The sequence below is a fragment of the Nerophis ophidion genome, linkage group LG03 (genome assembly GCF_033978795.1).
Source record: "Nerophis ophidion isolate RoL-2023_Sa linkage group LG03, RoL_Noph_v1.0, whole genome shotgun sequence".
In the NCBI taxonomy this organism is placed as follows: domain Eukaryota; kingdom Metazoa; phylum Chordata; class Actinopteri; order Syngnathiformes; family Syngnathidae; genus Nerophis; species Nerophis ophidion.
Genome location: NC_084613.1, coordinates 44663578 through 44685727, shown reverse-complemented (window position 1 = coordinate 44685727; position 22150 = coordinate 44663578). Strand labels below are relative to the sequence as shown.

General features: G+C 37.8%; 1 protein-coding gene across 2 annotated transcripts in view; it reads right to left on the bottom strand.

The window, feature by feature from the left end:
- The window catches only part of tmem63c (transmembrane protein 63C), a 91850-nt gene extending 72552 nt beyond the window's left edge, over nucleotides 1-19298 (bottom strand). For both annotated transcript variants that reach the window (XM_061895316.1, XM_061895318.1), the window contains exon 1: nucleotides 19202-19298. The gene's annotated coding sequence lies outside the window, so the exon portion shown is untranslated. The remainder of the gene's footprint in view (nucleotides 1-19201) is intronic.
- Between the last annotated feature and the right edge of the window lie 2852 nt (nucleotides 19299-22150).

Genomic DNA, 22150 nt, shown 5'->3' with positions numbered 1-22150 from the left:
TTCTCTTCTTTTTCTTTCCTCCTAATGAGCAGCCTGTATTAACATTGACGAGAGCAGAGACATTCAATGTAAAAGAATCTCCAAAAATGGAGTGCGTTGCTATTTAGTTTAACTCTTAAGAAGGCAATTAATATCAGCATATTGGGCAAAAATTAAAGGAATTAGGAAATCAATATTTTTGTGAGCACAAGGTTGAGTCTTATGACCATAGTCCATTAGCAGCCATTGATCCGCTTTTACTATAATTTGATGAAAGCAATACTGCAAGCTCTTTTTGAAATGTTTTGTTTGTTACTGTGTATCTCGTAGGCAGATGCTGTCAAGTCAGTCATATTGTTGTTGAGAGAATGAATAGACTTAGCTCAAGCGTAAAGTAGTCGGTTTACTCAAGTGCATATTTGAACAGCTGAGGCCTGCCTTTTTTCTCCATGTACTTTCCTATGTAGAGCATGCAAAGGATATTATCATTCACAGTGTAATGACCACAGACCTGGAGCAGAAATCCTCCAGCCACACACACAGGATCAATACAGTTGTTCAGTTTATGTACGCATTCAGAGGAAATACTGCAATGCCGACAAAGCTTTGCGTCAATATCACTATTCTTATTGGCAGACGTAAAATATGAGATTTAAAGGCCTACTGAAACTCACTACTACCCACCACGCAGTCTGATAGTTTATATATCAATGATGAAATATTAACATTGCAACACATGCCAATACGGCCTTTTTAGTTACTAAATTGCAATTTTAAATTTCCCGGGAGTTTCTTCTTGAAAACGTCGCGTAATGATGACGTGTACGCGTGATGTCACGAGCTGTTAGGAAATATTGGCGCTGCACACACACAGCTAAAAGTTGTCTGCTTTAACGGCATAACTACACAGTATTTTGGACATCTGTGTTGCCGAATCTTTTGCAATTTGTTCAATTAATATTGGAGAAGTCAAAGTAGAAAGATGGAGTTGGGAAGCTTTAGCTTTTAGCCACACAAACACACGGTGATTCCTTGTTTAAAATTCCCAGAGGTGCAACTTTACTATGGATCAACAGCGAACATGGATCCCGACCGAATGTCAACCAGCAGGTTTCGGTGAGAAAATTGTGTTAAAAAGTCGCTTCTTACCGGAGAGCAGCTGAGCTTGCGCCGCCCATAAAGCTGCCGTTGACTTCCCTGAGACACTGCGCGTCAAGACACCCTTGGACACACACCACAGACTATCAGGTACTATTAAACTCACTAAAACACTAGCAACACAGTAGAAAGATAAGGGATTTCCCAGAATTATCCTAGTAAGTGTGTCTAAAAACATGTGAATCCGTCCCAATGCAGTCGCGTTTTTTTTTTGTTTGTTTTTTCTAGTCCGTCGCTATCAATATCCTCAAACACGAATCTTTCTTCCTCGCTCAAATTAATGGGGAAATTGTCGTTTTCTCGGTCCGAATAGCTGTTCTTGTTGGAGGCTCCCATTAAAAACAATGTGAATATGTGAGGAGCCATCAACATGTGACGTCATCATCTGCAACTTACGGTAGAGGCAGGGCTTTTCTGTTAGCGACAGAAAGTTGTGAACTTTATTGTGGATGTTCTCTACTAAATCCTTTCAGCAAAAATATGGCAATATCGTGAAATGATCAAGTATGACACATAGAATGGACCTGCTATCCCCGTTTAAATAACAAAATCTAATTTCAGTAGGCCCTTAACATTCAATTGAGGAAACCATTTATATATGGTAGTGCTCATAAACACGCAGCAAAACTCACAAATACTCAACAAAACACAGTTTTTGTTTCCCATAGTATGAGTGATGTCAATGTCAATGATATTTAATTCGCACTGACTGTTGCACATCACACTCTCAGTGGGACCTGAGATGAAAAGGATTATTTAAAAATATCACCCGTAAGAAAACCTCTTTGTAACATTGCACTTTGCGTCTTCTTCACTGTGGTGAAACCGTATAGCATGCAGGCACCATTGAGATGCTGTCATGTAGTGTATCATTGTGGAGATATAGCTAGGATGGATATTCCCTAAGGATGGATGACAAAACCGATCCATAACGCGCACACACACACACACACACACACACACACACACACACACACACACTTTCCGGTAAGCAAACACAGGAAAAAAAATCTTATTTACCCTTGCCCAATTGTTAAAGTAGTCTATGCAAATATGTAAGGATTACACACAAAGTGAAACAGGCATGAATAAACCTACAGCTTCTTGTATTCGACAAGAAGGCGTCCTGTGATACAAAATCCAACTCCACCTCCAGAAAAGAGCAGGATGCAGACCACTGTGTGGCTTCACACATTTGGACACAGCATGACTCAGCAAATTTTAACACAGCAGGGATCACACGCTTTAAAAGCCAAAAAGTCCAACATGCTCGTAGTCAGCCTATCATATCCATTTCCTCCTCATCCTTTTTGAGCTCGGGAAGTTTCTCTAATCCTCCGTTTCCTACAAACCGGTGTTACTTCTCTCACTGACAGCGTGAAGGAAATCTCTGTGCTCTGCTTGTCCTCGATGCTGAGGTGTGCATCTAAGGACAATTTTATAGCGGAATAACAACGAACTATAAAAGGAAACACTTGCAGCTTGCTGCCACATTGTGAGTGGCGTGTGCATGTGTGTGTCTGAACAGGGATGCCATCTCCTGGGCGACTCACAAAACAATTACACTGTCAGTAGTGTCATCCAGAAACTGATTCAGCCCAACTCAGCTTTACATTGCCTGGTCTTTTGCATGAACTCTGCTGCTGCAACCATTATGTCTCAGTCATTAATAACCACAGTTTACCATGGTAGTTTTTCAGTCATGCAAGCTCACAATGACGCTGCAAATACACTTATGCAATAAAAAGCGAGGTATACGAAAAAATGAGTTTTGCTTATTAAATTATAATTGAACTACCCTAATAAAGTAAAAAGTGTTTTGTTTTGACAAGGACGTTATGTTAATGTGCCTGTTTGAAAACTATTAAAAATAATATTTTTGACATTTTCTTTAATTTCTCAGTAAATATTGCATTAATTTTAATCGATAAAGGTGCACAATTTGCACAATTTGTCGGGGCTGATTAACCATTTTTGCTGTACAAGTTTTTGTTTACATGGCTGTACTCAGGCAGGTTATTGTGAAAGAGAGCAACAAATTGGATTAAAATTGAGTGTACCAAAGAAAAATATCTTGGGACTGTACAGAAACAAACTGAACCCTGTTCCAAAAGCTTGCCACCTTAAAAATAAGTAAAATTGATCCAAACAAGCATGTCCAATAGACGAGATTTGAACAAGCTGTCGAACGTGTCATGTATCTTGATTGTCAACCGAGTCAGTTTATATGCAGGCCAAACATTTCAGAATGGAAAGTCAGTAAAGGCTCACGGTCAAACCAACTTTGGGTGTGTGCAAGACCTCAGAATTTTACATAAGAAAGAGAAGATGGGCATGCTTTCATGGGTAAGTCATCAAAACTTGTCACTGTGTGGTATGTCCTGGATGCATTTGTTTAAAAATATATTTATTTGAAGTCTGAAATACACTGTGCAATATAGTAGGAAATATTTGAAGCCTTCTCATTTATTGATTTATATACAAAACCTAAAACCAGTGTGTGGAGGGGGGCGAGGCCTGCGGCCCTGCAGCAAAACGGGGTGTACTAGGACCGGCCTCGAAGTCAGCGACAGGTGCGTTGATGGCCCACCTGGGCCTTGTTATCTAATCACCTGTCGCTCTGTATAAGCAGCAACCGGGAGGAGAGACGTGGTTAGAACTGGAGTGAGAGCGAGTCTGCCAGAGAGACAAAGGACAATTGCTGAAAAGCATCCTGCAGACCTTTCAACAATACAACTGTATTGTAAACCATGAAACGGGCTCGCATGGCAATGCTTGGTGGTCTGGAGGACCTACGGGAAGGCAACTTCCACAAAGTCAAATTTAAACATAGTGTAAATCCTATATAAAAACAGAATATAATTATTTGCAAAACCTTGTCAACCTATATTCAATTAAATAGTCTGCAAAGTCAAGATAATTAACGTTCGAACTGGAACTTGATGCCTGCAACATGTTTCAAAAAAGCTGCCACAAATATCAAAAAAAGACTGAGAAAGTTGAGGAATGCTCATCAAACTCTAATTTGGAACATCCCACAGGTGAACAGGCTAATTGGGAACAGGTGGGTGCCATGATTAGTTTTAAAGCAGCTTCCAGGAAATGCTTAGTCATTCACAAACAAGGATGGAGCGAGGGTCACCACTTTGTGAACACATTTTTGAACAGTTTAAGAACAAAATTTCTCAATGAGCTATTGCAAAGAATTTAAGGATTTCACCATCTACGGTCCGTAATATCATCAAAGGGTTCAAAGAATCCGGCAAAAAATCACTTCACGTAAGTGATGATATACGGACCTTCGATCCCTCAGTCGGTACTGCATCAAAAAGTGACATCAGTGTGTAAAGGATATCACCACATGGGCTCAGGAAGACTTCATAAAACCGCTGTCAGTAACTACAGTTGGTCGCTAAATCTGTAAATGCGAGTTAAAATTCTACTATGCCAAGCGAAAGCCATTTATCAACAACACCCTGAAACGCCACCGGCTTCACTGGGCCTGAGCTCATCTAAGATGGACTGCCGCAAATAGTAAAAGTATTCTGTGGTCTGACAAGTCCACGTTTCAAATTGTTTTTGGAAACTGTGGACATTGTGCCCTTCGGAAAAGAACCATTGTTATAGGCACAAAGTTCAAAAGCCAGCATCTGTGATGGTATGGGGGTGCATTAATGCCCAAGGCATGGGTAACTTACACATCGGTGAAGGCACCATTAATGCTGAAAGGTACATACAGGTTTTGGAGCAACATATGTTGTCATCAAACCGACATTATCATGGAGGCCCCTGCTTATTTCAGCAGGATAATGCCAAACCACGTGTTACAACAGCGTGGCTTCATAGTAAAAGAGTGCAGATTTTATCCTGGCCTGCCCGTAGTTCAGACCTGTCTCCCATTGAAAATGTGTGGCGCAATATGAAGCATAAAATACCACAACGGAGACCCCGGACTATTGAACAACTTAAACTGCACATCAAGCAAGAATGGGAAATAATTCCGCCTAAAAAGCTTCAAAATTGGTCTCCTCAGTTCCCAAACGTTTACTGAGTGTTGTTGAAAGGAAAGGCCATGTAACACAGTGGTAAAAATGCCCCTGTTCCACCTTTTTTGCAATGTGTTGCTGCCATTAAATTCTACGTTAATGATTATTTGCAAAAAAAAGGTTTCTCAGTTCAAACATTAATTATCTTGTCTTTGTAGTCTATTCAATTGAATATAGGATGAAGAAGATTTGCAAATCATTGCATTCTTTTTTTATTTACGTATCACAACGTAACAACTTCACTGGTTTTGGGTTTTGTATAAGGGTACTGCTTTTTTCCCAAATAATGTGCGTTGTACCTAACCTGCAGGTAACTTAGCTTAGCAGCTAACACCAAACAGCCTATTAAATGCTACGTGTGCAACAGAATAAAAAATGCTTTAATTCAAACTTACCAGTGTGAAAACGCCGTAAACACACCAATATGTACCAGGTGATGGCGTTAAAAGTCATGTTTGACTGTACCATAGTTGGTATCTTGGTTATTTATCGGCTCGTTATCAGCTCACTAACCCGACTTTTTTAGCTGTGCTTCTGAGCTGGAAATGGAAACAAATCTCACCAAATGTTTTTTTTTTTTTCTGAAGCAATCATGACAACCATTGTGGCAATTATGGATGACGCACGTTCGCACCATGTTTTAAACTTGTTGAAGAAAAGAACACAACTTTAGGACAGTCTTGCCTTCAGCCATTATAATAAGCTATTCAGAGGCCAGCAAGAACCACAATGCACTGCATTTCTACGTCACACTTTCGAGTCCTATAAGGATGTGCCGATTAATCGGCCACTGATCAGTATCAGCCGATTTTCATGAAAAAATATGCGATCATCATTGCCGATTAATCCCTTTCAAACATCGATCCCCTCTGGCTAACAACATATTTATTTTTAGTCCTCTGGTGACAAGCTACCAACTTATTGTGTGTCTCCATACACATTGTGGAGACATTCCTATAATTTAATGATAATCACCGCCATCGCGGCAAATTAACTTCATTTTTAAGTATCTTAAGTATCATGATCAAGTACCATTATCACTCGAGGAAGAGGCTAATGATGTTACACATACTTACTACAAGTTTGTAATAGCTAGGCGAGTCCCGAAACTAGCCAATAAATAAGTGCTTAATAAACTTCAAAAAGTTAAAATTGAAGCGTGATGCAGCTGAAAGTAAGCAGCTTTCAACTGGAAATGTACTAGTAGAATATTAAGAGTATAGAGTCTGTTTTTGCTTTTTTTTGTTGTTATTGTGTTCGATTGACTGTTTGCTCAAACAAATTCATAAAAGATAGTGAACTACTTAAAATATTGTGTTGACGTTGTTTAACTGTCAACGGCACTCACCATAAATACATTGAAAAAAATTACAGTTAATACATGCGATTGGTATCGGTTATTGCTTGTATTCCGTGAAGTGACTTCAACCAAGCCAAGATGGCTGTTGAGCAGCAGGCAGCGCACAAACTATTGGAGTATGCAAGAGGCCTAGATCTTCCTGAAAAAAGCAGAAACGAGCAAAAAAAAAATCTAAATACGCAATGGAATAGATCCTGATACTTAATCAAAAAAAGATTTGTCGAGTGATATCAAGGATTATCCGTCAGGAGCGTTCACAGACATTTTAAACTATTGTGCTTTAGACATCATTCTACATGACAAAACAAATGTAAGCTTGGAAAAGCATGGCGGTTTACAACTTATTTGTGTGTGACTGGTTCTACAAAGTTGGTATCTAGACTCTCCTGGATAAATATGCATTGTTTTTGCTCAGGTAAGGTTGCATTTTATGATTTAACTTTGTGTTTACAGCCATGTTTGTTGTCTGTGTTACATGCGTTGTTTACGAATATGCTTGTCTTTCTAAAAATATAATTACAGATGTCAACATTGTGTATGTGCTGAAAGCTTCATTTTTGATTGCTACTTTTTATAAAAGCTTAACTGTCTTTGGTTTTGCTCACATTTGTTTTCCTTTTTTTAGACTTGCCGAATTGGTGCTTTTTGAAACACAACAAAATATGTTTAAAGAAATTCATTTAATTTCAAGATAATACTTAAATGGGAAATAATAAACATAAAAAGTATATCAAACAAACCTAGTAGTCACTGCAAAGTAATGCATTTTTTCACTCTGCTCCCTTACACTGGAGTGGGTGCTACTTTTTTCGTCGTTGTTTTAAGAAATGTTTATTTTTTCCGTGATTTGACTGATTTGTACAGCTGAAAACAACGCAAGCATAGGGCATTTTTCTTCGAGAAAGGCTACACGTCCCTTTGTACCCATTGAAAACAGACACTAGCTTGAGCACCACACATATTTAATTAGTGGAAAGGCTGATCTCTCTAATGGATGATCAGTATCGGACTAAGCAGCATAAAACATGACCGGAACATCCCTAACACAACGTGTTGTTTTACATACAGTGTGTGCCATTGAAATGCTTTGCACAAAACTGTGAACATTTGTCAAAACATGCACACCTGTGCTATTAGTTTTCTGACAAATACACCACATAGTTCTACTGTTCTTAAACACCACAGGTCGGATTGACTTGAAATTTCCCACACAGCTTAACACACACTACAAAACGCTACTTTTTAACTTTAGGCTGTTTCACCGGACAACCATGACATTTTAGGCCGGAGGTTGACAAGCACATGTGTGTAAAACATTGAAAAACATTGCCGCCAACAATTTTCTTGTAATTTATAGTGGTGTGAAACTCATTCATTCATTCATTTTCGACCGCATGTCCCTCTCGGGGTCGCGGGGGTGCTGGAGCCTATCCCAGCTGCATTCAGGCGGAAGGCGGTGAACACCCTGGACAACTCTCCACCTCATCGCAGGGCCAACAAAGATAGACAACATTTACACTCACATTCACACACTAGGGCCAATTTAGTGTTGCCAATCAACCTATCCCCAGGTGCATGACTTTGGAGGTGGGAGTTAGCTGGAGTACCCGTAGAGAACCCACACAGTCATGGGGAGAACACGCATACGCCACACAGAAAGACCCGAAGGCCAAAGTCAGCACCTTCTATTTGTGAGGCGCCAACACTAACCCCTGTGCTTCATAATGACTTGTTTCTAATACTTTGACCCACTCTTGTACTACAATACGGGAACCAACATATTAGTGATTACAAATGTGTGCTAATATTAGTTTTTGCTAATATCATTATGGATTTCCTAAGTAGAAACATTAAAACAGCCAAACTTGACATTAATGACAGTTGAACAAAGTGAGATGATCTGTAGTACTGGTATGTTTTGATAAAAACCTGCGATACTGGATGAAAAGTCTTGATCAGCATTTATGTGGATATATTAACAATTAATAATTATTATGACATATACAATAAGAAACATAAATAAGTTGGGGCAGCACAATGGAACATGGGTTAGTGCGTGTGCCTTACAATACGAAGGTCCTGGAGTCGATCCCTGGGCTCAGGATCTTTCTGTGTGGAGTTTTCATGTTCTCCCATGACTGGATGGATGGATAATTAAGTTGTCTTTCTAAAAACATCACAACATTGCAGCTGCACCATGCAAGCAACCATAAAGTATTTGGTGGACACGTCTGGACGAGACTTCGCTTCCTGTTGTCAAATAAGATTCATAACCTGCCTGAAAGACATATTAGCCTGCTCTGCAAGAAAAATGAACCATAAATAAAATGTGAACCTGCACTGACTCCCAAACGACTGCAATTAATCAACAGCCAGTCACCGAGAGATAGCAGACAATCCTCAGGGCCAAGTTGAAATTTGCATGAAATTAAAGAACTTCAGAGCTGTTATTTTTGCGACAGGAATGACTCTGGAAGTGAAAGGTCAGTGCAGAAAATAAAATGCTAATATCCTGTTTTTATTGGCGCAATGTCTTACAGAGTACTAATTGTATGTATAACTACATTGTCCTTTTTTGTTTTGACAATAAAGCTTTTTTAATATTGTATAACGTCACACAAACAATTTTAACAGTTTTACATTTATTTTAAGAGTCTAGAGCAGGGGTCACCAACCTTTTTGAAACCAAGAGCTACTTCTTGGGTACTGATTAGGGGTGGGCAAAAATATCGATATAGCAATACATCGCGATACGTTCTCTTCCGATTCAATATCGATACTCAAAGTTTGAATATCGATAAAAATAAAGATAAAAAATCATGTTTTTTAGACGGACTGTAAATGCAGTGCGACCTCCGCTCCGCCAGGTGTCGCTGTGCCGCTACCTCACTGCAAGGCGTTTGCACTGTTCTTCTCGTTTTTCCACGGCTGTTGCAATGAGGCAGTGGAGCTGAAAAAACCCCAAAACAAAACAAGCAAGCATGGAAGGCTAACTTAAACTAGAGACGCCCTCGAACTTTAAGGCAGATGTTTGGAAGTATTTTGGATTCCAAAGGAAAAGAGAGCACACAAGTCAGCTGGACAAAGACTACGCGCTTTTTTTATTTTTCTCATACATTTCAGCTCTGTGTGTTAAGTAACATTAAAGTGCTTCTGCAATATGTATGCATAGACATATTTTACTTTTCTACATACATTCAGTGAAGTGTTCAAACAGTCACACAGTTCTTGTCCATGGAGACAAGTGTGTGAACTTAATTTTGTCATTTAAAGGGAAGAAACTGCACTTTATTTTGTATTTTCAATTTCAGTGTGTGTGACACACTGCATTTTATTTGGAGTATTTAATCTAAGTTCAGAAGAAACATGATGCACTGAGGTTTCCGTTCAGATTGTGGACACTGACCCACACTGCCTTTTTGTGTCATTGTGCTCAAGGAGACTAATAATAATGCACACTGCACTTTTCAATGTGTTTCAGACAGTGTGTTGTTCATGCAAATATGTTGTAACTTGTGCTTGTATAGTTAAAATAAAATGGCATGGGTAACTTGAATTACATTTGCCTCAGTTTGTTCCGTGAATTATCACTATCATCTGATGTACATACAACTCAGATTTTAAGATGCATAATGCATTTTACATTTTTCAGTTAACTATGTAGAATATTGCAATATATCGCATGTATCGCAAAACTTTTAATATCGCAATATCGTATCGTATCGTGACACAAGTATCGTGATGCGTATCGTATCGTGAGGTCCTTGGCAATACCCAGCCCTAGTACTGATTAATGCGAAGGGCTACCAGTTTGATACACACTTAAATAAATTGCCAGAAATAGCCAATTTGCTCAATTTACTTTTAATAAATAAATCTATATATATACAAAAATGGGTATTTCTGTCTGTCATTCCGTCGTACATTTTTTTTTTCCTTTTACAGAAGGTTTTTTGTAGAGAATAAATTATAAAAGAAACACTTAATTGAATGGTTTAAAAGAGGAGAAAACACAAACAAAATGATAATTAAATTTTGAAACATAGTTTATCTTCAATTTCGACTCTTTAAAATTAAAAAATTAACCGAAAAAAAATGAAGAGTAAAATTAGCTAATTCGAATCTTTTTAAAAAAATTGAAAAAATTATTTATGGAACATCATTAGTCAGTTTTCCTGATTAAGATTCATTTTAGAATTTTGATGACATGTTTCAAATAGGTTAAAATCCAATCTGCACTTTGTTATAACATATAACAAATTGGACCAAGCTATATTTCTAACAAAGACAAATCATTATTTCTTCTAGATTTTCCAGAACAAAAATTTTAAAAGAAATTCAAAAGACTTTGGAATAAGATTTAAATTTGATTCTACAGATTTTCTAGATTTGCCAGAATCATTTTTTGATTTTTAATCATAATAAGTTATAAGAAATATTTCACAAATATTTTTTGTCGAAAAAAGTTCAAGTTAAAGTACCAATGATTGTCACACACATACTTGATGTGGCGAAATTATTCTCTGCAAAACAGAAGCTAAAATGAAGAATTTAATTAAAATGTATGTATTATTCTTTACAATAAAAAAAAATACTTGAACATTGATTTGAATTGTCAGGAAAGAAGAGGAAGGAATTTATAAGGTAAAAAGGTATATGTGTTTAAAAATCCTAAAATCATTTTTAAGGTTGTATTTTTTCTCCAAAATTGTCTTTCCGAAAGGTATAAGAAGCAAAGTAAAAAAAAAAAAAAGAATTTATTTAAACAAGTTAAGACCAAATCTTTAAAATATTTTCTTGGATTTTCAAATTCTATTTGAGTGTTGTCTCTCTTACAATCAAAAATGTCGAGCAAAGCGAGACCAGCTTGCTAGTAAATAAATACAATTTAAAAAATAGAGGCAGCTCACTGGTAAGTGCTGCTATTTGAGCTATTTTTAGAACAGGCCAGCGGACTACTCATTTGGTCCCTACGGGCTACCTGGTGCCCGCCGGCACCACGTTGGTGACCCCTGGTCTAGAGTCTGTTTTTGGTAATGTTTATAAATTCAGAGAATAATTCCCTGGCCACAGGGGGATTTTGAATGTAAAAAGGATTTAAATAAGTAACAGTTTTTGCTTGTGTTTCGTTATTGTGTACGATTGACTGTTTGCTAAAACAAATTAATGTAATTAAAGATAGTGAACTAATTTAAATATTATGTTGACGTTGTTTAACTGTCAACGGTACTCACCACAAATGAATTGAAAACAATTACAGTTACAATGACACGTGATCGGTATCGGCTATTGCCTGTATTATGTAACCTGACTTCAACCAAGCCAAGATGGATTTTGCACAGCAAGCAGCGCACAAACTATCTGATTATGCAAGAGGCCTAGATCTTCCTGCAAAAAGCAGAAACGGGCAAACAAATCTAACTACGCAATGGAATAGATCCCGATACTTAATCCAAAAAAGATTTGTCGAGTGATATCAAAGATTATCCGTCAGGAGCGTTCCCAGACATTTTAAACTATTGTGCTCCAGACATCATTCTACATGACAAAACAAATGTAATATTGGAAAAGCATGGAGGTCTACAGCTTCTTTCTGTGTGGCTGGTTCCACAAAGTTGGTATCAAGAGTCTCCTGGATAAATATGCATTGTTTTTGCTCAGGTAAGGTTGCATTTCATGATTAAACTTCGTGTTTACAGCCATGTTTGTTGTTGGTGTTACATGCGTTGTTTACGAGTATGCTTGTTTTTCCCGTCTTCATAAAAATATAATTACGGATGTCAACATTTTGTATGTGCTGAAAGCTTCAATAATGATTGCTGCTTTTTATGAAAGCTTAACTGTCTTGGGTGTTGTTCATATTTGTTTTCTTTTTTTTAGACTTGTCGAGTTGGTGCTTTTTGAAACACTTGTAGCAAAAATAAGTTTCAAGAAATACAAATAATGTCAAGGTAAAACTTAAATGGGAAATAATAAACATTAAAAGTATATCAAACAAACTTAGTAGTCACTGCAAACTCATGCATTATTTGACAGTTTTAAAACCAATCACATTGATGTATTATTTAAAAAGTTAAAGACAGGCTTTTGTAAATCAGGCATTTTACTGATCATTTTAACCTCTTAGGTTTTTTTAGGTTAGGTTATTTTCTATTTCATTTATTTCTATTATTGCTACTATTATTCTGTATTATTTTATGTCTTATTAATTTATCAATTTGATATTTATATATTTTTTCAACTATATCCTAAACTATTTTTAGATTATGTTCATTTTTATTTATTCTCCAGTGTGGACGTTTCAAAGGTGGTGTCTTTCCTAAATCTCAGTGCCATGTTATGTTATTGTTTTTTATTTTAACTATTTGTTATTGTCAATAGTGCTGTACGCGCATGTGTATGTGTTGTTGTTTTTTTAAGTGGAAAGTAATTGCCCGCACATGGAAAATGCCATATAAATAACGTTAGACTTATTGACAACTGAATGTATAATTATTTTGTCGTTTAGTTAATTACGGCTATAGGTGAAATTTGACGTTACAAAGAATCAGACATTGTCCACTTTCCGTTCGCCTTGTTCCTGGGGAACCTAAATGAGATACCATGTGTGTGTATTCGCAAAGCTAAAAACCACAGGCTGCTTTCATTGTTGTCCTTGAACATAATGTACTGCACATGAGGTGATATCTCATGTGCATTTGATTCTGCCCCAAAGTTAGAAAATATTCTCCTGACACTTGACAGAGGTCTGCGCTGCTCCGCCGCAATTTATGCGTTGTGTAAACAATGAATCTAATTGTGGCTTAAAATAAAATAGCATTCTTGTGACAAAGTAGCATAGGTTTACTTGGACTGACTATCAGCACCTGATGTGCTCAACAAAACATGCAGACTGTAATGTGATTGACACAGTTAATTAAAGTAAGCAAGGCAGGAAGCGGGTGGAGCTTTCACCCCAGTCGGCGCACCACCTGCTCAGTAGTGAGCAGCCATGACTATTTCTGCACCTTTCTACAGCCCGAGCCACACTGACTTAGTGAAGCTCAGTGAGGTGTGGTGGAGTGATAGCAAACACATGATGCTGCAACATCACCATCCCGCCTCCATGTGAAAACTATACTCGCCTCAGCATCATAATGAAGGATGGCTACTTATTCCAGCCATGCACAACAAACCAAACACCTGCTTCCTGTCTGGCTGCACATGCTCAGTAGCCCCCTGGGGGAGTGTTGTGTGTCAGCCCTGCTGCTGTACACACAACCATTATTACAACCCATCTTGCATCCTTAGTATGACTTGAGTCCAACATGCATTGAGATTGTAAGGACCAAACCTCACTAGTCGATTTTATTTGGATGTAGTCGATTAATTTACAACACTTTCTAAAGGAACACTTCAAAAATAGCAAACATGAGTCACATTATATTGTCTGCCCCGAAAACTGCACATGCTGCTCATTAAACCTCAGATGCCATTTCTTTTATTAAGCGCTAACCACATAGTCCATTTATAATCAACACATCCCAACTCCGCACTAATTTTTCATTGGAACTTTTCTTTTTTTCCTCTGGGAAGCGTAAAAAAAAAAAACACTACCTTGACATTTTTATTTTTGCAAATTATCCAATTGACCAGGAGTAAAACGGTTTCAATTAAATGGGACCATTGAACAAAGGCTGCCCTGACAGAATGATTTGCTGTAATTACTCTGTGATGTAGTAATGCTGCTGATTTGAGCCATTCAGGCCATTTCAAAGCACTTCACAGATTAACATATCAATGTTCGACTAGTGGATTAAGCATGTAGTCATTCAATACAACATGATATATGAAAACGCACATCATATTTCATACCTAGAGAAGTTATTTATGATGTGAACCACATTAAATTTATGATACTTTGTTTATTTAGCAGGCTTTAAAGCAGGTTTTTGGACGACAAAAACACCGTCTGGGAGGGGGACAGTTCAATTTGTTCCAGGGTTACTTTTTTATTTTTTTATTTCATTGACATGAGATTAACATTGGAATTCAACATTTAAATGTGCCATACATAACTGCAAAGGATAATTTTATTCTGCGGTCCCATGACATGTTGATGTAAAAGCACAACATAAACAGGACGTTTAAAAGCCAGGGGGGTTAAAAATACCTGAGCAAAATGGTAATAAAACAGTCATGCAAAGAGCACGAAGACAAACCCAATACACAGTAAACATGTAAATAACAAAATGCTAACCGGACTTAGGCCTTATGTGTGTCTATTTCATTATATAAAGGAGTCGTCTATTGCAGTGATTCTCAAATGGGGGTACGTGTACCCCTGGGGGTACTTAAAGGTATGCCAAGGGGTACATGAAATGTTTCTAAAATATTTCAAAAATAGCAACAATTCAAAAATCCTTTATAAATATATTTATTGAACAATACTTCAACAAAATATGAATGTAAGTTCATAAACTGTGAAAAGAAATGCAACAATGCAATATTCAGTGTTGACAGCTATATTTTTTGTGGACATGTTCCATAAATATTGATGTTAAAGATTTATTTTTTTGTGAGGAAATGTTTAGAATTAAGTTGATGAATCCAGATGGATCTCTATTACAATCCCCAAAGAGGGCACTTTAAGTTGATGATTACTTCTTTTTTTATAATTGAATCACTTGTTTATTTTTCAAAAAGTTTTTTGTTATTTTTATATATTTTTTTCCAAATAGTTCAAGAAAGACCATTCCAAATGAGAAATACTTGTCACTGTTATACAATTTAATAAATCAGAAACTGATGACATAGTGCTGTATTTTACTTCTTTATCTCTTTTTTTCCAACCAAAAATTCTTTGCTTTGATTAGGGGGTACTTGAATTAAAGAAATGTTCACAAGGGGTACATCACTGAAAAAAGGTTGAGAACCACTGGTCTATTGGTTACTCATATAGAGAAAGAATACATCTTAAAAGTAAAAGTGCCCCTTTTCCCAGATCCTCACCAACACGTAATATGTTCTTATTTGGGCCGTGTATCTTGCAAAATTTAAGATGTATCTGACTTTCATTCGACAGAATATATGTAGAATATATGTAGTTTATATTTATATTATTCATATATTATATACTATATATATAATATGTTATATATGATTTATTATTATTATTGTTTATTGTGGGTGAACTGTGGTGCTGAATTTCCCCCAGGGATCAATAAAGTACTTTCTATTGTACTATATTTTTTGCCAGCTGAATGTCTGTCCTCCAACTTACTGTTTTCTGTCAAATTGGCTGCTAAAAGTTAAAAGTATTTTTTTCTCCCATTTTATCTAAAAAAGAGCATATTTTTTACTGGGAAAAAAACAGAACAGTAGGGATCACTGAGCTCCTTCTCCACTGTTTCTTTCTGCTGCCTGATGTGAATGTGCAGCTGTAACTGTTCACCTATCCAAGTGCTGAAACAACCGACGCTAAGAAGCAAAACAAATACAGAAAACCAAGTCTGCCAGCCAGTGAGGATGTAACGGCCCATAGTTTACCACAGTACAACAAGGCCTCTTCCTTAACACTACAATCTCAGCGTTGTGTCTTGAATGAATAATGCACATGTAATGCCTGCAAATGACCAGCACTCATACTGGGAGTCAAGTTTGGATAAAATATTAAATAAAGCTCTGTAAGTTTTGGAACACAAAGCAGCACAGTATTTACTAAAACATCCTTACACGTAAGCCACAAGAGGCTAGTAACGTTACATTGCAAAGATAATATTACAACTGTTATACTGTCTTTTGCGCTAACACTGTGAATGTCGAAAAAGAAAATAGTTGTTTTGAATATGAACACATTGTTAAACGCAAATACAGTGTTTCCCAAATATTTATTTGTTGCTGCTGCCCAACAGGAATGCATTTGGATGGCCTCAATTGGATATTAAACTTCTTGATACGCCCTCATGCATTAACACATTATAATGGGACTGTCTGTGAATTCAGCTTGTGGTTACAAATATGCACAGTAGATTGCATTATAGTTCCGCTTCTTAAAGGGGAACACTATCACCAGACCTATGTAAACGTCAATATATACCTTGATGTTGCAGAAAAAAGACCATATATTTTTTTAACCGATTTCCGAACTCTAAATGGGTGAATTTTGGCGAATTAAACGCCTTTCTGTTTATCGCTCTGGACTCGATGATGTCAGAATGTGACGTCGCCGAGGTAATACAGCCGCCATTTTCATTTTCAACACATTGTAAACATTGGGTCTCAGCTCTGTTATTTTCCGTTTTTTCGACTATTTTTTGGAACCTTGGAGACATCATGCCTCGTCGGTGTGTTGTCGGAGGGTGTAACAACACTAACAGGATTCAAGCTGCACCACTGGCCCGAAGATGCGAAAGTGTCTGCCGCCAGACCACCATTGAATGTGCCAGAGTGGCCCCACATTTTACCGATGATGACAGACATGACCCAGAGATGTATGGATAACCTGCAGATGCATTTGCAACGATAAAGTCAACGAAATCACAAAGGTGAGTTTTGTTGATGTTGTTGACTTATGTGCTAATCAGACATATTTGGTCGCGGCGTGACTGCCAGCTAATCGATGCTAACATGCAACGCTAATCGATGCTAACATGCTATTTACCGGCGGTGCTAAAGCAGACATGTCACACAGATGTATGTGACAATCATTGGTACTTTAAACTTATGAAATATACTAAAACCATAACAATGTAGGTCAATCAAGAAAGAGGTTCCGCAGCCTCCGTAGCAGAACCTCCAGGTTCTGTAACAACTTCGTCCCACAGGAAATAAGACTCGGATTAAAACGGATTATCTCGCTGGAATATAAAGACAATACAACACACACCCATAAACATGGATGCATATAGAAAAGTGCAATATACTTATATGTACAGTAATCTATTTATTTACATCTGCACCTCATTGCTCTTTTATTCTGCACTACCACCATCTAATGCAACAAAATTTTGTTCTTATCTATACTGTAAAGTTCAAATTTGAATGAGAACAAAAGAAAGTCCAAGTCTAAGTCTAAATATGCTTAACTATCCGAACAAAACATCCAAAACATAGCTCATTGCTAACAAATCAAATTAGTGAAATATATATTTTAACACCCTTGAGATATTAAATTTCTTCTTATTTTATTTTTTTATAGCTCGGTTGGTAGAGCGGCCGTGCCAGCAATTTGAGGGTTGCAGGTTCGATTCCTGCTTCCGCCATCCTAGTCACTGCCATTGTGTCCTTGGGCAAGGCACTTTACCCACCTGCTCCCAGTGCCACCCACACTGTTTTAAATGTAACTTAGATATTGGGTTTCACTATGTAAAGCGCTTTGAGTCACTAGAGAAAAGCGCTATATAAATATAATTCACTTCACTTCACATAATATTATTGTTATTCTGCCAACTAAAACCTCTTTAAGGGCTTTAGCACAAATAATTTATACACATAATGACAGGATGCATGGAAATATTAATTTAAAAAAAAAAAACCTACCGTAAATTCTTGAATTGCTGCCGGGGCGCTAATTAATTTAAAACCTCTTCTCACTCCTGCGCTTACCAAAGGCATGCGGTAAACGTAAGCATGCGCTAACTACTTTAAAACCTCTTCTCACTCCGGCACTTACCAAAGGCATGCAGTAAAAAATTGAGTGTGATGTAAGTTTGGACCTTAAATCCTACTGAATAGCTCTTAATCTTCTTCCCTTTATGCGATTTCAAAATACCGGTATTGAAATCAGCCTCCTCCATTTTGAAAATGATGACAGGGGAAGTGTCACACGTGACACTCAGCATGTAATTCAAGGCAGGCGCATACTATATGCCCTGCGGCAATTCAAGGAAATACGGTATACTGTAACATTAACAGGTCGTAGGACATTTTTAATTTATTTTGGTTTTTAGGTCCCATTTTTGGGAGGATTTGGGCCAGTTCCATTTTTTCTTAGTTTTTTGTGTCAAGTATATTCAGCGCTGTGTTCATTGTATCGGTACAATGTGTCACGGGCCAACAAAAAACGAGCTTTGGGCCTCAAATGGCCCCCGGGCCGCACTTTGGACACCCCTGGTATGGAAATTTCTGAAGTATTTTGTAAAACACAGCAGTAAGTAGACATAGTTGAATAAAATGTCATGTAATTAGCTTGGATTCAACAGGTCAGCTCGGTGAGTGTGAATTTGTGTTTGTGCGTGTGAGTGTGCGTTACATGACTGTCAATAGGTGGAAAAAAGACATTGTGCAGCATAAGATAAAAGGCAAACGTAAAGCACACAATGAAGTGCATGTAGTTGTAGTGGGAAGAGGCGAGATGTCTTGTGGGTGTAACACGTTGCCAGACACCTCAACATGTCACCACGAAAATCACTTCAATATGATGCAATCACGTCATACACCTCTAAACCTGCATATTTGAAAGGCGATATTGTGTACATTTATACAATCTGGGCGACTTTGCGTCCCCACGCCTGCTTGCTGCAGCAGCCCTCACACGCACACGCACACGCACACTCTCAGTCGTCTGCAGCCGCCTTCCTTCACCTCAACTTGATGAAAAACCATTGCGCAGTTAAACCTTTCCGATGCAAAATCATCTCAGCAAAGGGACAATAAAGTGCAAATAATCCCCATTTACCTGAAAAAGCTCGCTGGTTTGGTGGCGTCATTGAAGGGATGCTGGCGAGTGTGTTTTTGTCTCGCAACAGCCAAGAAACACGAGAAACTCCCACCTTTTTAGGGAGCGTCTGACAATTCCACACCTGCAAGCACGGAGGGGCACTAAGGGTGTGTAGACAAGCGAATATGTCAAATGATAGGCGATTAATTTGCAATCTTGTCTTTTTCGACATTTAATAGTTTTGATTCGTAATGACGTAGTGGGTTTAGGATATGTCAGCTATTGGAGTTGTTCTTAATGTCAACCCGTCACCGATTACAGACGATATAGTTACAGTACATGGCATCAAGCAGGGATTGATACAGATATCGGTAATATAGATACCAAAGGCAGTATCAATATCAGATGAGATCGATATTGTTCATTCGGCTGTAACATTTATTTTCACAAATATCTGTTTTTTGTTGTGTTGTTCCTATTTTTACATTTTCATATTGTTTTGCAAAACTAAAAAAAATGCAATTTTGCCAATGGTAGCTTTTGCTTTTGATTACTTATTTTGCACCATCCATCCATCCATCCATCCATTTCTACCGCTTATTCCCTTTGGGGTCGCGGGGGGCGCTGGTGCCTATCTCAGCTACAATTGGGCGGAAGGCGGGGTACACCCAGGACAAGTCGCTATCTCATTGAAGGGCTTATTTTGCATTGGCTTTAATTTGTTCACACTATTGTATGCCATAAAATGGAATCGTTGTTTTATTAGTAGTACTGCATCGCTAATTTGTTCACAATTATTTTTGTTTGGCCAGAGGTGGGTTGTATTTTATCCTGATTATAATAATGATTTTAAATAATGGATGCGAAATCACGAAATCATTTATTGAGCTTGAACAACGTCAGATATACATATAAAAATTCAGAGTAGTTTGATTTATAATTCCATATTGCAGTATTGCCCAGGCCCCTTAAAATGATATACTCTCATTTATGATTTTTCAACTGACTGCATGGAACAATACAGAAATAAATGTTCTTGGAAATGGATTGTTTTATTGGCATTTATTTATTCTCTATCAATGTATTGCATTATGCCATTCTATAAAGTGTATTAAATGTTAAATTTAGGATTAATCAGAAACTGTGTAAGTACTGTGTTAAAGAGAGAACTCTTACATAGTGTTAAAAAAATACTTATTTTTAAAATGTTAATATAACTCTGAAGAATACTGAAAAAGTATTAAAACTAACTTTGTGGGAGATAATTCAACACTTACTTTTTTTGCTGCTAAGGGAAGATATGCTATGTTATGATATTTTCATCGGCTGATTTAATAGCAATTTTCAGTACTATTACACTTTGTTTGTCCGGATTTCCGCGATAAAAAGATGCTAAAATGATTCATGGATTCGAACAAACTATCAGTTTAGGTCTATAGGGGTAAAGGGTTGAATAAACATGGGTTGTTCCTACTCCTTTTGGGACATGTTAAACTCTGCAAGTGTAAACTTGCGGTAGGCTAACAGTGCATCACATGTGCATGAGTATTCACAGCCTTTGTGCAATACTTTGTTGATGCACCTTTAGCAGCAATTGCAGCTTCAAGTCTTTTTGAAGGGAAGCACGGTGGAAGAGAGGGGTTTGTGCATCTGCCTCACAATACGAAGGTCCTAGGTTGGATCGTGCGCTCGGGATCTTTCTGTATGGAGTTTGCATGTTCTCCCCGTGACTGCCTGGGTTTCCTCCGGGTACTCCGGTTTCCTTCCACTTCCAAAGACATGCACCTGGGGATAGGTTGATTTGCAACACTAAATTGGCCCGAGGCTGTGAATGTGAGTGTGAATGTTTTCTGTCTATCTGTGTTGGCCCTGTGATGAGGTGGCGACTTGTCCAGGATGTACACCGCTTTCCGCCCGAATGCAGCTGAGATAGGCTTCAGCAACCCCCCGTGACTCCGAAAGGGATAAGCGGTAGAAAATGGATGGATGGAAGTATTTTTGAATTCCATCCAAGCTTGACACACCTAGTTTTGGGCCGTGTCATCCATTCCTCTTTGCAGCACCTTTAAAGTACCATCAGTTTGGATGGGAAGCATTGGTTTTCATCCAGGATGTCTCTGTACTTTGCGGCATTCATCTTAGTCTAGTCAGGGAGGGGACAAAGAACCCGATGATCACTCTGTCAGAGCTACAGCATTCTTCTGTGGAGAGAGGAGAACCTTACATATATAGTGACCAGACGGAAGCAATTTTATAGTTAAAGTTTGCCAAAATGCACATAAAAGATTCTCAGACCATGAGAAACAAAATTCAGGCATCATGTTTGAAAGAAAACGTGGCACTGCTCATCACCATCCCTACAGTGAAGCATGGTGGTGGCAGCATCATGCTGTGGAGAACTGGGAGACTAGTCAGGATAGAGGGAAAAATGAATGCAGCAATCTACAGAGACATTCTGGATGAAAACCAACACTTTCCAAGCAACCTGATGGAGCTGAAAAGGTGCTCCAAAGAGGAATGGGCAAAGCGTATGTGGGCAAAACTTCCCAAAGATAGGTGAGTCAAGCTTGTGGCATTGTATTTAAAAAGTCTGAGGCTGTAAGGTGCACCAAAAAGGTTAAGCAAAGGCTGGGAATATTTATATACAAGTCTTTTTTTAATGAATTTGCAAAATAAAAAAAAATAAAAAACTACTTTTGACATTGTCATTATGAGGTATTGTATGTAGAATTTTGAGGACATAAATGAATACGTTCCATTTTGGAATAAAGCTCGGACATACCAACATGTGGAAAAAGTGACATGCTCTGAAGACATTAGTATAACTACTTCACAGTGGCCCTGAGATCGTTAGGTCGTGAGTTCAAACCCCGTCCAAGTCATACCAAAGACTATAAAAATGGGACCCATTACCTCCCCACTTGGCAATCAGCATCAAGGGTTGGAATTGGGCGTTAAATCACCAAA